Source organism: Lissotriton vulgaris, chromosome 11, assembly GCF_964263255.1.
Source record: "Lissotriton vulgaris chromosome 11, aLisVul1.2, whole genome shotgun sequence".
In the NCBI taxonomy this organism is placed as follows: Eukaryota; Metazoa; Chordata; class Amphibia; order Caudata; family Salamandridae; genus Lissotriton; species Lissotriton vulgaris.
This window is the reverse complement of record NC_141699.1, coordinates 42,178,515-42,199,544: the sequence shown is the minus strand read 5'-3', so window position 1 is coordinate 42,199,544 and position 21,030 is coordinate 42,178,515.

The following is a 21,030-nucleotide window of genomic DNA, read 5'->3' as shown; positions in this document are numbered from 1 at the left end:
AATCTCTACTAACGGCCCCATCAGCGCCGGGGATGCTTGTCTTCACCTTGGAGATGCCCAGGATGGACCATCTCACAGGGAAAGCCAGGATGGGTTCCCCAGCGGTATACAGCGCCGGGACGCCCCTTTGCTGGGGCAGCTGTGCGCTTTACAAGTATACGACATTTAACATTTAACATTTAAACTCTAACCATTCCATACATATCTGAGAATCCATCAGCAATGAAGTCTTCTCATTTTTATGCACAAAGGACATGTTCTAGAATGTATTATTTCTTGTTCTCCAACCTAATTTAGCAAAAAGCTATGTGAGCATCCCTGGCATACAGACATGTATCTGATCATAAACCAATGGACAAGGTACCTGATCTGGAAAGATGTGTCCTTCACTCATTTCAGTGGATGCTGTAAACTCAAATATGAAATAGTTTTGAATTTAACTGCAGAGAATTGATGGCATATACCTAAAAATAGAAAAAGAGGTTATTTAGAGCTTATTATTCTACATCGGTTCAGGCAATTATCAGAATGGAAGGAACATTAAAGTCTCATCAAAACTGTGTCCTTTCCTAGCAAGATGGGGAAAGTGCTAAAGTACCACTCTGCCACCCACACTATTGTACATGGTTAAGTATTAATCATGGTGTGTGTAAGAAATTGGGGGGCATATTACCAAGCAATAGCGATAATTATCGCTATTGCTTGGTTAGAGACAAAAATGTACCGCTGAGCTGCGGCAATTTTTATCGCAGATAAACCTTGGTATTACCAAGTTTTATCGCAAATGCGATAAAAATCGGCCGCAATGCATGAATATCGCTGAAAAGTCAGCGATATTCATGCATTACCGAGCTAATGCTCTTAGCCATGTTATCCACCTCCCATTGGATAACATGACTAAGAACTGCTCAGGGGCAGGTGTTAGCCTTTGGAGATATTCGCGCTTAGGAATATCTCCAAAAGTTGGTAATAGGAGATAGCAATGTTAGCGACTGTTTCCAGTCGCTAACATCTTGGCACGCCCACTTTGCATGTCATTAGTGATAAATATCACTGACATGCAAAGTGGGGCCCAAGATGGTCGCTGTCTCCTACGAGCTGTCACTAACTGGTGTTAGCGACAGCTAGGTAATAGGGAGATAATTTTATCTCCGCTTTCTTGGCTTTTAAAGCCAAAAAAGCGGAGATAAACTCCCTTGATAATATGCCCCTGGGTTATTTGTTGAGAGGCGTGGAAGCCCCACTCAAATATTAATTATAATTCTTGTCAGATTGAATTACAAAAGTCACTTAATTATAGTGTGCTTAACCCTTGGCACAAAAGCAGTCAGGCTTAACTTAGAGGCGATGGGTAATGGATGCAGCACTTTAAACAGTACACAAATGACAATAATCCAATTGAGTAGATTTTTATAAATAAAATGATATATAAATGACAAAAAACAATCAGTAGAGCAGGAGTTATAAGTTTTGACGTTTTAGGTGAAAATAACACCAAGAAGCACAAAGCACCACTTGTGGTTATTTTATTGGGCTGGACTGTGGGCGGGGAGGCTCAGGCTGACCACGATGGAACGAAGGTTAGATACAGGTACCAGATTAATCCTACTGCCGTTGGCAGTCACCATTGGCTGTCACTCTTGGCGCTCAGAGCAGGTTTGACTGGAGCTTCAAGGTGGCGGCCATCTCAGGTGGCCGATTTTTAGCATGAAGAGGCCACTTTGTGGTGGCGAGGAGCCCAAAACATCTGTATCTTCACCTTTTCTTCAGGAGGAGTTCATACTGACGCCAACCAAGGGTCAAGGACCTGGGTGTACTCTTGGGGACCAGGATTCACTTCAACAAATCCCATCCACTGAGTGCAGGGGCTAGTTGGTGCTGGGTAACTGGGCAGTCATAGAGAGGACTTTGAAAATAGTTTGTGTCCTTGTAGCTCACACAGGAGTTCAGCCAATTGGAGTCACTCGTGTACCCTGGGTTCACGTCAAGCAGGTCCAATCTTCCTTCCTGAGTCATGACAGTTCATGTTCCTCAGACAGCAGGGCAGCCCATCTTATGAATCTTCTACAGGGCCCGGAGTGTTCTCATGACAGGCTGTGAAGATCCCACTAGTGTGCCAGGTGTTAGCTTTTGTGTGGGGGGATTCCCTGACCTCCCCCAAAACTGGTTCTGGTCAGTTGTTACCACTTCCTCTTGCTTCTGACTCTCTTGGTTGACAAAGCAAAGGCAGGCCTGGTTTCAGGTTCCTTTCTGTGTGCGCAAGCAGGGTCCTTTGAAATGTAATCAAGGCACAACTCCTCCCCAGCCATTCCGCCAGAAAGACCCTCTACCCTCACACCTAGACAGATTTTGTCTCGATTTCTGGAGTCAATATACAATCCACTACAGGAGAGCCACTCACATTTACATGACCCAGGATGCTGGCAGGGAGGCACCATTAGTATGGGCAGAAGCATGGCAACTTTTAAAAAGTGGAATAAGTAAAATTGGAACTTACAATCCGACTTTACCATTAAAGATGATTTTAAACTGCAATTCATTTGAGTGCAAACATAATTTCTCTATCTGCTCCCAATCTGAAGTTACACTGAGTAAGTGTAATAAGGTAATCCAGTGTTAATCTATTGACGAGATAGCCTTACTACAGAGAAAAATGACTTGAGGAATTTTACACTGATATGGCATGTTAGACTTAAACACACATGCCCTACTTTTTAAACACCATGGACCTCATTTATGAGACGTTGCGCATCGCTGTGTGAAAGCAGCAATGCGTCACTTCTCAGTGAGCCCTCCTTGCGACATGATTGATTCGTCATATTTACTGAATGACACATCATGGCGCAAGGAGTTACAGATACGTCAGTATTTCTGACGTATCTGTATGGTGTAAAAGTGACACATTGCTGGATTGTGTCACAAAAGTAACGCAACTCCAGCAATGTGTCCTTTCACATGGGCAAGCCCCATGTGAAAGGGCTTGCGTCAGTCTTACGCCTGCTGTGAGGCAGGCATAAGATTTTGACGCATTTGCGTCCTAGAAGTGGCGCAGTGAAATCTGATAGATTTCACTGCATCACTTCTACGACCCTTTCTTGCGTGGGAACAACCCCCTGCATACATTATACGTGTCCAGGTATAATGTAGCGCGGGGGTTTACAAATTGACGTATCTACCTAGATGCGTCACTTTGTAAATATATTTACAACAAGGGGTGGTGAGGGACAGAGTCTCTGAATTAAACAGAAAGCTCTCACCCAGTCAAGAGATCAGGGCTAGATCCAACACCGTTTTTTAGCTCACTGCACCATCCCAGTTTCAGAACCTGGCTGTATGCAAATTAGTCTGTTCCTGTCCCAGTGCATGATGGGAACAGGGCAAACCAAACTACAAAAGCCAATTCTTACACTGGGAAGGAAACAAGCTACCGGGGACGTTGCGCATCGCTGTGTGAAAGCAGCAATGCGTCACTTCTCAGTGAGCCCTCCTTGCGACATGATTGATTCGTCATAGTTACTGAATGACACATCATGGCGCAAGGAGTTACAGATACGTCAGTATTTCTGACGTATCTGTATGGTGTAAAAGTGACACATTGCTGGATTGTGTCACAAAAGTAACGCAACTCCAGCAATGTGTCCTTTCACATGGGCAAGCCCCATGTGAAAGGGCTTGCGTCAGTCTTACGCCTGCTGTGAGGCAGGCATAAGATTTTGACGCATTTGCGTCCTAGAAGTGGCGCAGTGAAATCTGATAGATTTCACTGCATCACTTCTACGACCCTTTCTTGCGTGGGAACAACCCCCTGCATACATTATACGTGTCCAGGTATAATGTAGCGCGGGGGTTTACAAATTGACGTATCTACCTAGATGCGTCACTTTGTAAATATATTTACAACAAGGGGTGGTGAGGGACAGAGTCTCTGAATTAAACAGAAAGCTCTCACCCAGTCAAGAGATCAGGGCTAGATCCAACACCGTTTTTTAGCTCACTGCACCATCCCAGTTTCAGAACCTGGCTGTATGCAAATTAGTCTGTTCCTGTCCCAGTGCATGATGGGAACAGGGCAAACCAAACTACAAAAGCCAATTCTTACACTGGGAAGGAAACAAGCTACCGGGGACGTTGCGCATCGCTGTGTGAAAGCAGCAATGCGTCACTTCTCAGTGAGCCCTCCTTGCGACATGATTGATTCGTCATATTTACTGAATGACACATCATGGCGCAAGGAGTTACAGATACGTCAGTATTTCTGACGTATCTGTATGGTGTAAAAGTGACACATTGCTGGATTGTGTCACAAAAGTGACGCAACTACAGCAATGTGTCCTTTCACATGGGCAAGCCCCATGTGAAAGGGCTTGCGTCAGTCTTACGCCTGCTGTGAGGCAGGCATAAGATTTTGACGCATTTGCGTCCTAGAAGTGGCGCAGTGAAATCTGATAGATTTCACTGCGTCACTTCTACGACCCTTTCTTGCGTGGGAACAACCCCCTGCATACATTATACGTGTCCAGGTATAATGTAGCGCGGGGGTTTACAAAGTGACGTATCTACCTAGATGCGTCACTTTGTAAATATGGCGCAACAAGGCGCATTTTTTACACTGCTGGTGCGTCACAAAAAGTGATGCACCAGTGGTGCAAAAGTGACGCAAGAGCTCATAAAGGAGCCCCTATGTGCCCTGACCTATGAGCCTCAAGGGCCTGCCCTAGGGGTGACCTATTCATATTAAAAATGAAGGTTTATGCCTGGCAATTTTTTTCTTTTATCAAAATGGCAATTTACAAGCCGCAGTTGAGACTACTGTGGCAGGCCGGCCTGAGGCATGTGTTATAGTGTTGATGTAGTGGGTGGCACAATAGGTGCTGCTGCCCACTCGTAGCATTAATATACGGGCCATGGGCATAAGAAGTACCATTTAATTGGGACTTACAAGTAAGTAACATTTTCAAATTATATGTGGAACAATTTTGTCATGTTATAAGGAGAGAGCACAAGCACTTTAGCACTGATTAGCAGGGGTAAAGTGCTCAGAGTCTTAATGCCAACAAAGCAAAGTAGGGGAATGAAGACAAAAGGTTTGGCGGTATCCACACCAAGTATGTCAGGACTTACCATGTGTTTTGAGACAAAGTAAAAAAAATCTCTGATTTACCTTTGCTAAACAACTCAATGTGATCACCAGTGATCTATTGTTGGACCTGGCCCTTTCTACAGGGTTCTCTCCAAACGTTTTGTCTTCCTACAACTATTTTTTTACCTTCTTTTTGTTGGCTTTTGGACTCTGGCCCCTTTATCACTGCTACCCAGTGCTAAACATGTGCTCTCTCCACTAAACAGGGTATGATTCTCCTAAACCTGTTTGGAATATTGGATTTGCATTTAAGTCCCTTGTAAAGTGGTATCCCTTATACCGAGGGACAGGCAAATAAATGCTACTAGTGGGCCTGCAGCACTGATTGTTCCACCGACAGAAATAGCCTTTCATACCTGTCTCAGCCCTGCCACTGCAAAGTCTGTGTTGCAGTTTACAGCCACTTCAACTTTCCATATAAAAAGTACTTGCCAAGCCTGAGACCCAACTTTTCTTACACATAGGTGATACCTAAGGTATGCCCTAGGTAGCGCTATGGGCAGGGTGCTGTGTAAGTAAAGAATAGGACATGTGCCTTGATGTGTGGCATGTCCTAATAGTGACAAACAGCCTATTTTGTTTTTTACTGCAGTGAGGACTACTCCTCTCGTAGCATAGCATTGGGAATCCCATAATATATTTTTGAGTGATAATTTCTGATCAGGAAGAAATGGCATTGCCATGTTTGGTATGTTTAGAATAGTGGTGATAAATCCTGCTTCCTAGTGTAGGTGGATTTTTCATTACTATTTTAGAAATGGCCCTTTTAGAAAATGATTCCATACAAAGCTCACTCTGTTGAGAGAGAGTACCTCTGTGCACAACAAGAAGGACCCGTGGGTCTAGTTCATTCAAAACATAAGAGGGTAATGATGATTAAACTACAAATTGTTCATTCGGTATTTACTGTTTATTCAACAGTTGTTGAAATTACTGCTTCATGATTCAATCAACGTAAGATATCCAAAAGTAAATTTCCATCATAAGATAAGTTTTTTCAAAGCAGATTATCACAAATCCCGATGCATTTCGGGCCACGCCCTTCTTCAGGGGATTACTCTACAAAACAATCCAAAAAGCACAATTCAATAATGTATCTGTGTGTCATTAAAAAACAAAGTGCATTCAAATAAACAGTGTGATTGAAAAGAAGAGTGCAGGAGAAAGATAGACGCCTGTCCAAGGGTGTACACAGAAATTAGAAATATGATTCGTGTTAAACGTAGAGAGAGGCTGGAAAGATATCACACCGTGTAGGGAAAAATCTAACATGTGTGAGCACTCGTATAAGAGAGAAAGATAAAAGTAGTAGAAAAGAGTTAATAAGAGCTTGCAGTATAACCGATGAGGGCAAAACCAACGGAACCCAAGTGGAGAAATGTAAACGGGGTCGGGAGTAGTCCCAAGCTGGGTACTTACATCAAGACGAAGTTGGAAAAACTTCGCGGAGTACCGCGGAGTCAGTGATCAGTCAGCGGAGCCGAAGGGCCGGACTGAAGTAAAGCGTGTGGGAGCAAAGACATGAAAAGAGGACTGAGAGTCGAACATAGAAAGAAAAGAAACCGCTTACAAAGAAGGTGAAAGGAAGTGGCCATATTGGAAAGGAGGGAATCATTCAAAGAAAGACACATCGTTATGGAAAACATAGCTGAAGAGAGTGATGCAAAAAATGAGTCAGAACAAAATCAATAAAGCATGACAATACATTACAGGTAGCATAGAAATTCCATGCGATCGTTAAGTCCATGGGGTACCATGGTGGACATAAGGCGGATCCAAAAGTTCTCTCTTTTGAGAAGGGTATTCTTATTGTTCCCAGTGACTTTGACTTGCTCGAGTATTTGAAATTTCAATTGAGCCACACTGTGTCTGTTTTCTAGAAAATGAGCGGCCACACAGGATTTCAAGTTTTGTGTGCGAATGTTACTTTTGTGTTCAAGAATACGCACACGGATTTTTCTCTCGGTATGTCCAATGTAGCATTTGCCACAGGGGCATTTCAACATGTAGATGACGTTACTACTGTTACATGTGGCATTCACTCTGAGTTTTATGACATGTCCTTTCATGGGGTGGGTGGTTTTGTTCCCAGGGATACAGTTACTGCAATTGCTGCAGTTGTAACAAGGTTTAAGGCCCGTGTAAATAATAGGAATAGCGGTAGAAGAGGTTTGAGTCAATATTTCTTTCACATTGCGACCTCTGGTGAAAGCGAACATAGGGGGCTGGCTGAATAGACCGTGAAAGTCAGGTTCCATAGTTAGTATGGGCCAATGTTTTCGGATGATGTATTGGAACTGTTTGGACATCTTGGAGAATTTGGAAACCACAACCATGCGGTCTGAAGGTTCTTTGGGTTTGGGTTTGAGTAGTTCAGACCTCACACATTTGTTTGTCCTCTCCATTTCCAGATCCAGAACGGGTGTGGGATACCCACGTGCTCTGAGTCTTTCCAAAGTGATTCTGAGTTCTTTCTTGCATTCTGATTCACTGGATACGATTCGCTTCACTCTTAGTAACTGGGCATAAGGTAAGTTGTTCTTCAGGTTGGGTCGGTGAAAACTCTTGTAATGTAGAGTAGAATTCCTATCAGTGGGTTTCCGGTAGATTGTAGTGAACCACTCATTAGGTTGTCTGTGTATTTCAACATCCAAATAATGGATGCATTTGTCACTGTATTCCCAAGTGAATTGGATACGTTCATTGACCTTGTTCCATGATTCCAAAAAGTTGGTAAGAGTATCAATTGAATCTTCCCATAACAAAAAAACGTCATCAATGTACCGCAGGTACAGTTTTCCATGTTGTAGCCAGGTGTTTTGGCTTAAAATATGTGACTCTTCAAACACTTTCATGTAGATGTTAGCGTAGCAAGGAGCTGCCGAATTACCCATGGCAGTGCCATTAAGCTGTAGTATCCATTTGTCTAGCACCGTGAAGTAACTATGATACAGAGTGTACATAGTAAGTTGCATGAGAAAAACTTTCAAGTCAGGATCCAGATCAGATGTGATTAGAGTTTGTTCAATTGCTTCCATTCCGCCATCATGAGGGATGGAGGTATAAAGTGAACACACGTCCACTGTACACATGATCAATTCAGTGTTCATAAGTTCATTCATGATGGGTTCTAGCTTAGACAAAAAATCAGTGGTGTCACGTACATGTGACTGAGTCTTGAGCACAAATGGTTGCAGGTATCTGTCTAGAAATTTGCCAGTGTTCTCATGTATGCTTCCTCTTGTGGATACGATCGGCCGAAAGGGGGGTTTTGTAGGATGTTTATGCATCTTAGGAAGCATATACATAACAGGAGGTCTAGGATTGATGGGAGTCAGAAATATTCTAGTCTTGTCATTGATGGTACCATTTTCAAATGCCAAGTTGATAATTTGGATCAAATTTTTGGAAAACTCCAAGGTTGGGTCTCCCGGTAATGTATCGTAAGTGTTAATGTCATTGATATGAGCCTCAATCTGTTGCTCGTAGAAAGTGGTGTCCATGATCACCAGCGCACCGCCTTTATCCGCATTTTGACAGGTAATGGTGGGGTTGTCAGCTAACTTTTTGAGAATGTTTCTCTCCTTTTTAGACAAATTCCCATATTTCATGGTGGATTGAAACGGTAAACGTGAGATTTCCTGTTTAATCAAATTATCGAAAGAATCAATGATCTTATGGCTCTGGGGTGCCAAAAACGTACTGTGAGGGCGAAGTCCTCTGAGCATATCTTCTTCCAACGAAGGTGTGGGACAGATGTTCTGAAAATAATGTCTCAGACGGATGTTCCGTACTAACTTGAAGGCACTGACTTCTAGCTCCAACGTGTTGGTACGGGTGGTACTCCATCCTCAACAAGTGTTCTCTCGACCTGATCCTTTTGATCGTGGAAGAACTATCTAAGACTTTGGAAGAACTATCCCAGGAAATCACGTGCGTAAAAAAAGAGCTGGACGATGCCATGTCAGTTGAAGAACTTGCCCAAATGTTGGAGGATGTGAACATCCAGATTGACAAACATACCAAGGAGACACAGGAAAGGAAACTACGCAAATTCAAGAGAGACACCATAGATTATAAGCTCGGTGAGGTGTACACCTGGGCAGAGGTGTACGCCCGACGACGCTCCAACAAAGCTTATAATCCTTTCTCCAGTAACGAGACTTCATCTTCTGAAGATGAGAATCGACAAAGACCAACCCGCGATACACCTAACACTGAACCAGAAACACCAAGCACATCCACTGATCCTGCGGTTCATTTTTTAGAATCAGGCCAAGCCCAACAAAAAGAACCCGGGGGGGGAAAACCCGCCGAGGAATCCGAAAAAACTCCACCAGCAACAAAAGTAAAGAAGCCAAACAGGAGACGATAAACCCGGATGAAAATCTTGTAATCAACATCTCCTCCATGGTTTTATCGACTGAAGAAATCAACACCCTACAAAAGGGACAATCATTTGTGCCTACCACCCGTACCAACACGTTGGAGCTAGAAGTCAGTGCCTTCAAGTTAGTACGGAACATCCGTCTGAGACATTATTTTAAGACGTTTGTGCTGGCTTGCCTGCCTGCTACTCTCTTCGTGCCCCAGTGTTCTCCAAGGGCTTGTTGGCTTACCGCCTCTGTCTCACAATCCCAGGGTCATGAAAGATTGCACTCCCAAGCACCTCTGCCGTGGGACTCTATGCCCAGTGGCCAGTAAAGACCTATCCTGCCCATATTCTGGCGGTCTGGTTTGCACCAAAATGGAGGCTTAGAATTGACACTTGTCAACATTAGAGGTGTGCAACATATGCATACGTTATGTTCGCATAATTGCATGAAAAATTAATTTAGTGCAATAAACAGCACCCACTTGCTGTGTTATTTTGTTCCCTTGAGTTCAAGGTAAATTTATACAGCAAATTGCTGTAATGTTTTGCTGCAAATGGTGTGTATTTATACAAAGCGACGCAATGGTGTTATTATCAGAAATGTCAGATAGAACGCGGAACGGAACGTATCCAAAATTACGTGAATTGCACCAACGTAATTTGAATTTCGCCCAGGCCTAGTCAACATACTTGAGGAGAAACAGAGAATCCCTACTGAGTCAGCTAGCAGCCTTAATAATAACAGACAGATCAAAAGCTTAGGCCTTTTTTGATCATATCATCTTACTGCATCACCTGAAGGAATGACTGAGATGAGATTATTAAGTTATAAATTCTTCCTGAGGCCCAGTCGCACACAAAGCAGTTGCGGTACTGCAGGAGTGAGTGTAGGCTGATCGGAACGCAACAATCATTCATTAATTCACGTCCCCTGCTCAGCGGCCAATAGAGCTCCATCTGGCCAAGAATAGTCCCCTGCCATGGACAGTGTTGGCGTCAATGGCGTCATTTCAGATGCTGCAGTGATGTTATAAATGATGTCACAGAACATGTCATCAGTGACTGCATGGCGAGGGCGCAAGCTACAGCTACTTTAGGACATGAGCTATAGTTTCTTGAGATAACAATAACTGGTGAATTTCAGTGGTTTTGTTGATTTAAAATGGTATGCTTTATCTGACATTTTCTTCTACTTAAACCATCTATTTAAACGTTGTTTTTGGCAGTGAATTTCTAAGTTTTCTTTTAGTGGGACCTAAGATCATATTCTTATTTCTAACCAAAGCATCACTTTAACCTTCTTTTTTCAGTGAATTTCTATGTTTTTTTTCATGGAAAGTAAGATGTCCATCGCCATGTGTGGGTTAGGGTTGGGCCAGGCCTCCTACCAACCACCCACGGGTGCACTACCCCCTGCAGCACATAGCCTTGGGTTGTCCCAAGACCCCCACGCCCCATTCGGCTTCCCACCAGTTCCAATAACAGGTAACGACAGGAGCCAGCAATTATTTTTAAGTGGGTCCCCAGGATGCTCACAACAAGAGTAACTTCATGTGGTTGCTGTGGGGAGAACCCCAATGGCCCCACGGCCACAGTGGCTCTCATTGCGGTGCCGGCGGGGGCCAGTTCTTTAACTTTGCTCTCGCCGGTGGAAGCAGCTTATTTCTCTGCCCCCGCAAAGTTGTGCTCCCTGGTCAGGATAGTGGGGACAGGGAATGCATTGCACTCTACTGGGCAGGGAACGACAGTAACCCATGGGATGGGGTTCCTGCGGCCATAAAAGTCTATGGGAGGGGTTCCGCGTGCCCCCCTCTATAAAACAATTCAAGCATCCCTGGGCAATGGGGACTCCAGGTACCATAAAGCAACCTGGTGGGATCATGTGACCTCCCCCTAAATAGTGAAGTGACCCAGGTGGATAGGGTATCATGGGCTGGCTTATGACCCAGGAAATTGGGGGCCACACACCCAAAAAGTGAAGATGCCATAGAGTATGTGGAGAGAGAGGAAGCCGTGACCGAGGGACCAGAACTATAGGGTGTACAGGTAGGTCTTTAATACTTTTCTAAACTTGGTTAGCAGATACGGAAACTAAGTTTAGAAAACTATTAAAGACCTACCTGTACACCCTATAGTTCTGGTCCCTCGGTCACGGCTTCCTCTCTCTCGCCGGGATGGCGTCGCCATGCGCTCTACAAACTCCTTTATTATTATTATAGTATGGGGCCACTGGGGCCAGATAATGACACGCCCATAAATTAATTTAAAAACAACCACGACCCTCCTAGGCAGTGGCCCACCATGGGGGAATTACTTTTTAAAAGGTGGGAGGCCAATGATTCAATAAAAAAATATGTTTTTGGCCTGTTGGAGGGGTACCTCAGGGATCCATCAGGGGTATCCCTTTCCTGCCTTATATATCTTTTTTACAGGGATTGAGTCCATGACTATTAAAATGGCTGATGCCACAAAATGCATAATTTATTGAGCAATATCAGGGTTCTTGCCAAATTTGGTGCAATTCGTTCAGCCTTTTTTGCATTTTCGCTGGTCAATTTTCCAGAGGAAACATGAATGGGGAAAATGCCTTTTGGGAGTCCCTTTTTTCTCCTCCTCCCTTGACTTAGTTGAGGTAAATGAGACTTATTTTAAAGCTTCATGAATATTTGTCATAGGGCACCACAATTATTAGTAAACCAAGAAAAACACTTTCAATGGAAACTTCATCCTACCTTTAATTACCAAATGAGTCTTGATTATTTTTGAAAAGAAAAAATAATATTATTAATATCTTTATTAGCATTAAAATTATTTTTATAGCTATCATTACTATGGGGTATTCTTTTTAATAATATTCTAAGTATTATTTACATTTAATACTTTCTTCTTAGAATTACTATTATAAACAAATTACACACCGTGTTTGTGGTGTAAGAGTTACCTTCATGAGGTGACCTGCTTAGTCTAGCAATGGCTAGGTTTGTGTACATGAGACCATGGAATGTTTGTGATGGGAGACTGCATTTGACTAGACAAAATCATGTTATTTACAGACACCAGGGCTGCTTGGAGGTTACCAGTTTGCCTTCTCTGTCCCTGCAGAGACTAATTACACACATTATGTTTGTGATGTAAAATATATTAAAAGGCACTTGCGGCTTATTAGAAGCAGAGCATGTCTATTAAGAGAGCACTATTAGTAAATGTTTTTCCTGGAAAGCTTGTGTCTGTGTTTACTCATGCTGCCAACATACTGCAGGGCGAGCCAGCCCTCATCTGCCAGGCAGGGACACATGAGGAAGCACATGGCTCAGTGAGCTTTCATTGGATGGCATTTGAGCAATGCTTGTTCTCAGTATTCCTCAGCAGGCCTCGGTGCTGTGACTCCTGGAACATGCTGTCCTCTTACACATTGATTGGAGTGATTGAAACACTGAATTGTAGTGAAGGGAGGGGGAGGGGTGGGGGGGTGAATGCCACCCAGGGGCCTTCTGTAGAAAGCATCCCTTCCCAAGCAGGACCTGGGAAGGCGGTTCTGCCACCACCAGTGCGTGGCACAGTGGCGGCTGGTGGCATCTGGGGCGGGGGGGTTCTTCCACCACTAGCGAGTCGCACAGTGGCGGCTGGTGGCATCTGAAGGTGGTGAGACGCAAAGTTGGCCTGGAGTGACATGTCGCCAGCAAACGAAGCAAGCAAGCCCAGCGGATAAAAGCATGGGGCTGGTCCTTCCCAGAGAATTCATTTTCATTAAAAGTGGCAATTAGCAGCTGTTGTTTGCGCACATTTGCCACTTTAGTGAATGAAGGACCCACATATTAGGGCTCGACCAGTGCCGTCTTAACACATGGCGGTACAAAAGGGGGTGGTGATGGAAGGATCATCTGAACCAATCAAACACTCACACCCAGTCAACATATCTGGGTTTAATCCATCACCGTTCTTTAGCCCACTCTGCCACCCCAGTTAAGACATGGCCATATGCAAATCAGTCTGACCTTGTGCCTCATGGGAACAGTCCAGCCGGAAATGCCAAGCCATGCCTTCCCTGGACCGGAAAAAAGCTTTCGAGGACCGGTTTCTGGCATTTCAGCCATCTTCAGCCAGGCTTGCTTGAATCCAGTGGCAAAGTGAGCAAGGGACTCATGTCTGAGCATTCCCTGACAACCTATGGCGAACAAAGCGGTACAAAAGGGGGTGATGAAGGAAGGAGCATCTGAACCAATCCAACTGGGGTGGTGTGGAGTGCAAGAAAACGATGGATTTAGGCCCAGGTCCTAGGATGCTTGATTCCGGTCCAGGAAAGACATGGCTTGGCTGTTCGGGCTGGACTGTTCTCATGAGGCACAGGGTCAAGGCTGATTTGCATATGGCCATGTCTGAACTGGGGTGGTGTGGAGTGCAAAAAAACAATGGATTTAGGCCTAGATTTCTGTTCAGGGGTGAATGTATGACATTGTTCTGCATTCTGTCCATCAACTGATGTTTTTGCATTTGTCACCCCGAGTGGGATGGGTATGCTCAGACGCGAGTCCCATGCTCTCCACACCACTGGAGTCAAGCTATCCTGGCTGAAGACGGCTGATAGCCAGAAACCGGTCCTAGGATGCTTGATTCCGGTCCAGGGATGAACTGGGGCGGTGTGGAGTGCAAAAAAACTATGGATTTAGGAGCAGATCTCTGTACTGGGGTGAATGTAGGACATTGTTCTGCATTCTGTCCATCAACTGTTGGTTTTGCATTTGTCACCCCGAGTGGGATGGGTATGCTCAGACGTGAGTCCCATGCTCTCCACACCACTGGAGTCAAGCTATCCTGGCTGAAGACGGCTGATAGCCAGAAACCGGTCTTAGGATGCTTGATTCCAGTCCAGGAAAGACATGGCTTGGCAGTTCGGGCTGGACAGTTCCCATGAGGCACAGGGTCAAGTCTGATTTGCATATGGCCATGTCTGAACTGGGGTGGTGTGGAGTGCAAAAAAACGATGGATTTAGGCCCAGATCTCTGTACTGTTCTGCATTCTGTCCATCAACTGTTGTTTTTGTCTTAAAAATGGGCAGGATTCTCAGTTGCCAGGGGGCCCCACGTGCATCGGGGCCCCATGCAGACCAGAATTTAACATTTTTATTCCTGTGGTTGTGTAGGCAGGGCCCTGTGCCCTGCTATACCCACGTAATGCTTTAAGACAGCCCTGGGCCCGACTGATGCTGTTCATGCTGTCATGCAGTTGCAGTGTGTTGGATACACTAGGGTCCAGATGCAGTGCGTGGATGTGGCACCAACATCTAGCAGGCACAGCACCGTGCCCCCACTGAGAAATCAGAAGGAAAACAAACAGGGGGATGGAAGTGCAGCCCTCAGTTAAGGGCTCCAGTCTCAACAACACTCAGGACACCGACAACAACCAGACCAGTCCACAGGGTAACCACTCATACATAACCACTCATACATAACCACTCATGCATAACCACTCATACATAGCCACTCATACATAGCCACTCATACATAACCACTCATACATAACCACTCATACATAACCACTCATGCAAAATCACTCACACATAGCCACTCATGCATAACCACTCAAACATAACCACTCATGCATAACCACTCATACATAACCACTCATACATACCCACTCATGCAAAATCACTCACACATAGCCACTCATGCATAACCACTCAAACATAACCACTCATGCATAACCACTCATGCATAACCACTCATACATAACCACTCATACATAACCACTCATGCATAACCACTCATACATAGCCGCTCATCCATAGCCACTCATACATAACCACTCATACATAGCCACTCATAAATAGCCACTCATACATAACTACTCATGCATAACCACTCATACATAACCACTCATCCATAGCCACTCATACATAACCACTCATGCATAGCCACTCATACATAACCACTCATGCATAACCACTCATACATAGCCACTCATACATAACCACTCATGCATAGCCACTCATACATAGTCACTCATACATAACCACTCATACATAACCACTCATGCATAACCACTCACACTTAGCCACTCATACATAGCCACTCATACATAACCACTCATACACAGTGAGTCAAACAAAGAAACTCTGCTCAGGACCGTGGTGCAATCGCGCCCTTCCCCATCCAATCACCAACAGCAAGAGGAGAACAAAGAAGCAGGGACTGTAGAGTGGACAAGGACAGGAAGGAATCCTTAAGTACAACCACAACCACTGGCTTCAATGCTCGACTCTGCGTCATCAGCTTCGTGGGGAAATACGACAGATCTCAGTCTGGTCAAGGCATAAAATGAGGCTTTCTGTTAGACCACAGTCACCGAGGAGAATGTGTAGGGCCCTGCCATCCACCACATAGCACTACAACCAGGCACATGTGGGCTATGACACAGCAGACTCACAGAGCCTGCTCGGTTCACAAAACTGCAAAACGGTAGTCATAGACTGCACCATGTTCAATGATCCATGGTGCAGCCTCGACTCACGAGATGCCACACCGCCCATGGTCAACCCGCTGGCCTCACCCACCCTGGAGTGCGCTTCAACGACGACACGACCCTTCTTCATATATAAGCAAACCCATCACCATGTGGTTCAGTTGTCACAGCCCCCTTGTTTTCATTTTAATAGAGCATGTACTTGATTTGATTTGAATGTCTTGAAGGCCGGGGCTCTACAGAAGCACTATCCACATTACAGAAGGACACATTCATATCCACAGCATGGCCAGATTCAGTGATGTGCTCAGAATCACAGGATGTCGAGCTGACGCCGATACTCGAACATGGTTCCACAGTCTCAACATCAGCAGCTCTGGACATTACGCCACATCATGTCTTTCCAAGCAGTCAAATTAAAACGAGTGCCATCATTTACTGAAAAGCTGAGAGTTAATCTCGCCATTGCACTCCACCACATACCCCCTGAGCTCTCCACGGTCCAATAGCTGCGTCTGTGAGCAATGACAGAGTACTCCGTGCAGGGGAAGGGAGCAGTCCTTCATGGCCGTCCTGCTCTTCATCGTTGTCTCATGCAGCTATGCTCACTGAGCTGGACATGACGAACAGCAAGGGAGAGACAATGACCAATCACTACACTGCTTCACATAGCCACATGATTGGACATGCCCCTCCTAGCACAAACCTCCCATCCCGTGCTGCCAAACTACTAGACTGGTCCACTCGCAGCTCTTCAGCCAATCCAGACACCGCTCCCAGCAGCATGAAAGCAGTGCCTGGACTGGCTGGAGCCGGCACAACCCCCACTCCCGAGGAGACCGGGGGGGGGGGCCCGGCTGCGATTCCGCTGCTCGCCAGGCCGCGAAGAGAGGAGAGGCCTCCAGTGCACATGTCATGTTGGTCAACTAAAGAAACCGTCCAACCTGACATGCGCGCTGCATTCAAGTGCAGAGCAGACCCAGCCACTGCTCTGCTGTCAACATTCATGCCCCACCCCTAGAAACAAGCTCATGATTCTGCACCCGCAGCCCCCCTGCAGTGTGCACAGTGACACCATTCTGGCTGAAATAAAAGCTTTGAGGCAGAAATAAAAATAATGTCGACTTTTAAGCACCATTCATCATCTTTAATACAGGATCTTTCTTATGACTCTTGTGTATATTTATTGTGTGAGAGTGCTCTGCCAATGCTTTATACATTGCCTCTGTCAGAAGCCTGACTGCTCAGTGACAAGAAACCCACACTCGGGTGAGCGCAGGTTATACAGTGTGTGTAATCAACCGCCCCTAACAGGAGTGGTAGGTTCTGCCTGGCCGGGTGCATCGCCTCCGCCTACCAGAACGTGCCGGTTCCAACACCTGCCCAATCATAGTTTATGTTAATGTTAATGTTAATTGTGTCTTTTATAGCGCTCGGCTACTCGAAAAGAGTGTCCCGGCGCTTTATTGACAACCTGAAAAAGACAAACACAACACAGAGAGTTAAGAAAACGGAGTCAGCAGAATAAAAGGGAGTCTAAGAGGCAAAAAGCCAAGTTTTCAGGCCCTTCCTGAAGGCCAGCAAATTCGAGGTACTGCGCAGTGTCAGGGGCAGAGAGTTCCAAAGCTGTGGAGCCCGGGACATAAAGGAGCGACCTCCAATGCGGGCCTTCTTCACACGAGGAAAAGTGGCAGGAAACAGCGACTCTGATCTCAGAGATCGTGACGGACGGTAGAAGGAGAGCCTCCTTTGAAGGTATTTAGCCCCTGAGGCGTAGAGGGCCTTGTGTGCAAGAGTCAGGGCTTTAAAAACTATCCGCTTCCGAATAGGCAGCCAATGAAGAGACTGCAGCAGGCCAGAGACTCTGACTCGCCTGTGCAGGCCAAAAATGGCTCGCACTGCCGCATTCTGGACCACCTGCATCCGTTGCAGGAGTTGCTCCGGCAGGCCAAGGTATAGGACGTTGGAGTAGTCCAATCCTGAACCAATTAGGGCCATAGTCCTCCTATGGTCTTCAGATAGCAAAGGAAAAAACTTCCGAAGCATCCTGAGGAGACCAAAGCAGGTGCCAGTGAGGGCAAGGATCTGAGATCTTAAAGTCAGGCCGTTGTCAATTTTAATCCCCAAATTCTTAGCCAACTGAGACAATCGCACCGGAGGAGACATATCAGCGGGCCACCATACCTGCCAGTCTGGATCGGATTGACAGCCGAAGAAGAGTACCTCAGATTTATCTGAGTTGCACTTGAGGCTGTTCAGTTGGAGCCATTCGAAAACGGCCCCAAGGCACTCACGAATACTCTCTCCATCAAAATCCTCTCCTTTCCCACAGGTAAAGAGAAGCTGGGTGTTGTCGGTGTAGGATACGATCTGGGCCCCGAAAGACTCAGCCAATGCCGCCAGAGGGGTCATAAAGATGTTAAATAGAGTTGGGCTCAACACAGAGCCCTGCGGGACTCCGACTCCCAATGGCGGCATCTCAGCAGAGCTAAAGGAGGCCCAGACCGTTTGTCTAGTTTAGTGCAGGGATCTCCAGCCTTTTCTATAGTAAGAGCTAATTCTGATCAAGGAAAGTCCTGCTGAGCTACTAGCATATTTTATAACTGTAAAATGCCGATGATATGTATTAACATTACACTATGACCACCCTAAGCACAATTATCAGTAATAACCACCCAAAAAATTGAGGTGAAGTTATCAGCAGAATGCTAGGAAAACGTTTATCAATATTAAATGCTTGTAATCAAGTAAAATTCAAATCATCACATGCTGTGTGCCACAAAGAGTATTACCACAGCAGTAGGTCTCCCCAACTCAAATTGAATTATCATTCAGCTAACAACTTTAAATGTGTTTTAGACCTGCAATATTTTGTCTTCATTCGCATATTAGTTTTTGAAAATACACATACTTTTCTATCAAAATTCCTTTCGAGTTTGAGCAATCAAACTCAATTTTCCAGAAGAAAAACCTTTTCAGAAAAAGCATAATTTTTTCCTTTAAAAATCAAATCAGTTTTCATTGTTAGAAAATACACAGTCCCTAAATATCAGCTTTTCGTTTTCATTGAGTACCGCCATGTAAAAATGCCTCTCATGGACAAATTATGCTTCAAATACCCCGGTATTGGAATCATAGGCCATGGTTCTTCACCTTAACACTAAGAATGCCTCTGTTATGCTAATAATGCCCACAATTAAACCAGGGCTACCACTGTGCCACAGCTGGATGTCCAACATATATCAGTTTTGGCCATTATTATGGGAGAAGCGGTTGCCACTCTGTCAGGAATGGCTAAAAGCAGACCAGTCATGCTCTTAATATGTCAGTGATGACAACAAGTATGTAATTACTCTACTGTTATGCCCAAAATAGTCAAGGACGAAAATATTATGGCCGTGGCACAATTATACTATGAATGGGCACAATCGCGTCAGAGATCATACTCTTATGATGGAGACCAGCATACATCTCTTGACGCTCTTATCCCGATAAAGAGAGTGCAAAAGAGGGAGAAAAGAATTGGATCTGCTCCATGGTATACTGCCGAGCTTCGATCCCTTAGGAAGGGATGTAAAAAGCTGGAGAGGTTGTGGAGAAAGAAATGGGAGATAACTAGACGAGAGGTATACCGCTTAGCGATGAGGCACTATAAATCCGCTCTGCGGCAGGCTAAAGCTCAATTTTTCGAAGAGCGTATAAAATCTGCCTCTAGCTCCGCCAGAGAGACTTTTAAAGTGGTCAAAGAGCTTCTCGAAGTCCCCGAGCCCGTGGTCACTCACGATGAACAGAAGTGTATGGAACTCGCTGACTTCTTTCATACGAAAATAGAGAAGATTTTAAATTCCCTGCCTCAGCCTCTGATGCCTCATTTTAATTCTAAGTCTAACATAGCAACTCAGTCAAGCGAGGCTCTGACTCATTTAGAAACTTTTGGTCCAGTAGCAGTGGCTGAAGTTTTGAAGGCCCTTGGATCCATGAAAAGTGGCTCTCCTATGGACCCGGTCCCTATGAAGTTTCTCAAACAAGTAGCAGCTTCTATTGTGACCCCTGTTACAGATTTAATGAATGCCTCCTTTGCCTCGGGCTTGGTGCCACCGAGCTGGAAAACAGCAGTTGTTAAGGCACTCTTAACGAAGCCGCATTTAGACCCGTTGGACCTGGCAAATTTTAGGCCCATCTCTTTGTTGCCGGGTCTCGGCAAAATTGTCGAAAGGTTGGTAAATCAACAACTATCTGGCTTCTTGGAGTCTAATGGACTGCTTCGAGACTCTCAAACTGGATTCCGTCCGGGTCAGAGGACTGACACTGCCCTGTTAGCAGTCGTGGAGGAAACTAGACGCATTTTGGATGCAGGAGGGTCAGTGGCAGTGATCCTCCTGGACCTCAGTGCGGCGTTTGACACCGTGAACCATCAGGTGTTGATTCTACGGCTGTCAGAGATGGGTGTGTCAGGGGTTGCCCTGAAATGGCTGAGGTCATTTCTTACTGGACGTTCTTATCAGGTTTGGGAAGGCAATCATCGGTCTACATCTATCCCCCTCCAGTGCGGAGTGCCACGGGGCTCTTCACTTAGCCCTAGATTGTTTAATGTATATATGGCCCCCCTGGAGGATGTGGTTAACCCCTATAACATCAGGATCATTAGTTACGCCGATGATAGGCAGTTGGTGGTCGCCCTTTCCCAACTGGTAGAGAATCCTGATCTTCTGCATGCCTGTCTGTCGGAAGTTCATACGTGGATGGAAGAGTCAGCTCTTAAGTTGAATGGCTCGAAGACAGAGTTAATGCGACTAGGGAATAAAACTCCCTTACTTCCTCTGACTAGTTGGCCGAGTTGCATGGGAGACCTCCCAAACTCAAAAGACGTGATCAAGAGCTTGGGGGTCTGGTTGGATCAAGATTTGTCATTTAGGACCCATGGTAAAAAACTGCAGGAGTGTGTTTTGCTCTGCTACGGTCAGCTCGCAAAATCTTTCCTCTCCTGCCTGTAACATCAAGGAAGTTGCTGATTCAGGGGCTGATCTCTTCAAGATTGGACTATAGTAATGCCAT